Here is a 5,000-nt window from a genome sequence, read left to right as displayed (position 1 = left end):
GCAAGGAAGGGTGAAGATTATTCACTATTATTCTAATATACCGTTCTTCTGGTATATCATACTACCAGAACTGTCCTTATGCAATATACTATTGTATCATACTAGATTTGGAATCCCTACATCTATTTTTGTGACAAAGTATAACAAGTAATTCACTTAGACTAATTATATCTTATGTATTAATTTTATTGCATATAAGAACTAGTGAAAAAAATGGATGGTATTCATTGAAAAAACATGTACATACATACATTTTCTACATATATGTATAGATAGATATATGTATATATTGTATATATTATACATTATATATATATATATATATATATATATATATATATATATATATATATATATATTAGTATCTATTTACACATTATATATAGATACTATATATATATGATATTAATATATATGTAATCTATATATTGTCTACTTCTTACTACATTATATATATATATATATATATAATAATATATATATATATATATATTGTAAATATATTATACATTATATATAATATAGATTCTATATTATATACTATAAATCAAGAATTACATTTCGTCTATATTACACACATTATATTAATATCTATTTATATCTATATATATACATATATATATATATATTAATATAATATATATATTATATATATATATTATATATGTATCTATAATTAAATACATATAAAAAATAATATATATATCTTATTGTATATTTCATACATTTATATATAATATATAATATATATATATATATAATAATAAATATTGATATATATTATACATTAGATATAATACGATACCTATACTAATCTATCTATCACATATTATATAATATATTCTATATCATATATATATAGTATAATGATTACACATTATATATATATACCCTACATATATATATAATATATTAACAAAAGAAAAATAGATAAAAATATATCTATATATAAATAATAATATATATCTCTATATCATATATCATATATATCTGCCATGTATACGATATATAATGTATAATATATACAATATATATATATAAGAAAATATATATAATGTATAATCATATACATTATTATAAATATATAATATAACTATATTTATTATATATATATATTGTATATATTATACATATATAATATATCTACATACATATCATTTCATATCATTAACTCAATAGATTCTTTATTATATTTATTATATATATTGTATATTTTATACATTATATATACATAATTACATCATAATATACATACATAAAAAAAGTCAATTATATATCATATATACTCTCATATATAACTCTGTATGTTATTTTTTTATTATATACTATAATGTATACTTTATATATATATATTATTCGTATATTATTAGTAGCATTATATCTATATTTTATATATAAATAATATAATAAATATATTATTATATATATTATATATATTGTTATATTATATCATTATTATATACTATGTGCTCTATATATATATATATAGCATACTATATATTTGTAATATTATACATTATATATATATACATATATATATATAGTATATATATATACATGATATAACATATATATCCATATATCTATTAATATAGTATATAAATAATACTATATATATAGTTATTATATATAATATATATACTCATATATATATCTTATATATATTTATGTGTGTCATATATATATCTATACTATATATATATACATAATATATATATATATAGTATTATCTCAATATTATATATATATATATATCTATATATATTATGAATATTGTATATATAATATAATTATATATATATATACTCTTGATCTATATATATACATATAATATATATATATATATATTATATATTATATATATAAATATATATACATACAAATATATCAATAAACAGATTAAAGAAAAAAAGTAAAACAAACACACACACACACACACACTCACACTCACACTCACACTCACACTCACACTCCCTCACACTCACACTCACACTCACACCATCACACTCCACACTCACACCCCCACTCAACAACCTCTGCACAGCCCATACATTTTTCAGTTCATAATCACACACACCACCCACACACACACACACGACACACACATAGCACACACACACCCACACAATATATATCATTTATACATATATTATATAATATAGGAGATACAAGTATATAAAATCTACATATTATATATCTATATATAAATTAAACCTATATTATCATCATGTACCATAATATTCAGTTGCTGTATATGATATATATAATATATATATATATATATCGTATCTATAATTATACATTATAAGATACATATATAATAATACATATATATATAACAATTACTTATATATAACTATGTGATACATATATATACAACATATATATATACATCACATATAATATACATATGTAGAAGACATTATAGTACTGTCATATACGTCTCATACATATATATACATCTCGTATACATATATATACTATCTATATACATACATATATATACATCCATATATACATATGTATAAGGAACCTGCATGACACTTACACACACCTACACTATATATATATAGGCTTATATACTATATATCTACATACTCATATATATATCTACTAGCTAATCTCAATATATGTTTCGATATATATAGTATCATCTATATATTATATATGTTTATCCATATTACTGAATATATAATACATATATCATATAATCCTATATTATATATATATATATATATCTAAAATATATATATATAGATATGTTATATAATATACATATGTTATATAGATAGTAATATATATATATCTATATATATCATATATCTATGTATAATATCATGATCTATATACTGATATAATATCATACTCATCGGTTATATCCATATAATGTCTATCATAATGTTATCTAATATATATGTATATCTATATATATCTATATATATATTTACTATATCTATATATAATAATCGATTCATAACTATATGTCCATATATCATATCTACCCTCTTCATACATACTTACTTATCATCACATATATATATATATATCTATATCTATCTCTATATCTATAATCTATATATATATATATATCTACATATATTATATATATATATATATATAATATGTATATTATGATATATGTTATATATATCTATATATATATATATATATAGATTTTATCATATATATATGTTTATATCTATGTTATCTTACTGTTCATATATCTATATATTTCTATAATATATATAAATATATTTTAATATATTCATACCTCTCTCTTATGATTATATCTATATATATATATATCGATCTATCTATATGTTATCTACTATATATATGTATATCATCTCTACTATATAATATGTTCATATCTCTATATATATATATATTATCTATCATACTCCCATATATCTCTACATATATATATATATACATATATCTATCTACATCCTATATCCTCTATATAATCCTCCCCTCTCTATATCTAATAATATATCCATCTATCATATCATATCTACTACATCTCTGTTCTCTATCTATATATCATCTCTATATCTATTATCTATGTTATATCCGTCTATCTCTATATTATATCTATATATCTTATATGTTATATATCTCATCTCTATATCTATCTCTCCTCTATATCTCTATAACCTCTCTATATCCCTACTCTATCTATCTATGTTCTATATATACTATCTACTATATTATCGTATATGTCAGATATCTCCCCTATCTATCCCATATATATTATCTACTAAATAATATAACATATATATACATATATATAATTAACATATATATATTAATATATATTATATATATATATATATATTACTATATATATATAATATATAGTATAGTAATAATATATAATAGCATACTATACTATTATAAGCATACATATTCTATATATAATCTATATATATATATATATCTATACATATCTCTCTCTGTTATATATAATATAATATTAGATCTAATATCTATATATCTGTATATATCTATATATATTATATCATAATCTCTATATATATCTATCTATGTTTCTCTCTCTCTATCTACTCCTACTCTCTCTCCTCTCTATCTGTTATATCTATATATAATCTCTCGTATATCTATATCAATCTAATTATTTTATCCTGTTTACATATATCTATCTCTCTCTCCTCTATCATCCTATAGTAATATATCCGTATATATCATGTTATTATCATATCAATAATATATATCATAATCATATCTCTCTCTATCTCACCCTATATCTCCTATAACCTATCTCTACCTATATATATCTAACCTCCATATTCTACTATACTCTTACTCTATCTCTTACCACTATATATTCATCTATGCCTGTAATATCTATATATATATCATACTCTATCTAGATATATTTATAAGCCTCATTTATATATACTCTATTCATGTTATCTCTATCATCTATATCATAGCTATCTCTATATATATCTCTCATCCCACTCCTCTCTCTCTATCTCATCTCTCATCTCATCTCATCCTGTTATCTCTCTCCATATCTGTCCTCTCTCTCTCTCTCTCTCTCTATTATCTCTCAGTCTCTCTCTCTCTCTGTCTGTCTCCCCTGTCTCCCCTGTCTCCCTGTCTCCCCTCTCCCCTGTCTCCCCTGTCTCCCCTGTATCACCCTTTCTCCCCTGTCTCACCTGCTCCCTGTCTCCCCTTTGCTCCCCTGTCTCCAACTGTATCCCTATGTCTCCCCTGTCTCCCCTCTCTTCCCTCTACCTACTCTCTCTCTCTCTCTCTCTATCTCCTCTCTCGTCTCTTCTTCCCCCTCCCTCCTCACTCCTGTCTCCTCCCCCCCCACCCCTCTCTCTTCCCCTCTGTCGCCGATCCCTCCCGTGTAATACCATGACCACATAAAAATAAACACATAGATGACCTTTAGCTTTTCTATGTTTTTTCACTGTAATTTACAGAGATAGAAAGATCATCTTTATCATATCACATGTAAGTATCAC

At 21.7% G+C, this 5,000-nt stretch overlaps 1 protein-coding gene across 1 annotated transcript in view; it reads right to left on the bottom strand.

The window, feature by feature from the left end:
• The window catches only part of LOC119581106, a gene marked incomplete at its 5' end in the record, with an annotated part of 16,618 nt that overhangs the window by 8,422 nt on the left and 3,196 nt on the right, over positions 1-5,000 (bottom strand).

The sequence above is a fragment of the Penaeus monodon genome, chromosome 2 (assembly GCF_015228065.2).
Source record: "Penaeus monodon isolate SGIC_2016 chromosome 2, NSTDA_Pmon_1, whole genome shotgun sequence".
Lineage (NCBI taxonomy): Eukaryota > Metazoa > Arthropoda > Malacostraca > Decapoda > Penaeidae > Penaeus > Penaeus monodon.
Note: the sequence above shows the minus strand (reverse complement) of the source record. Positions and strands in the feature narration are given on the sequence as shown.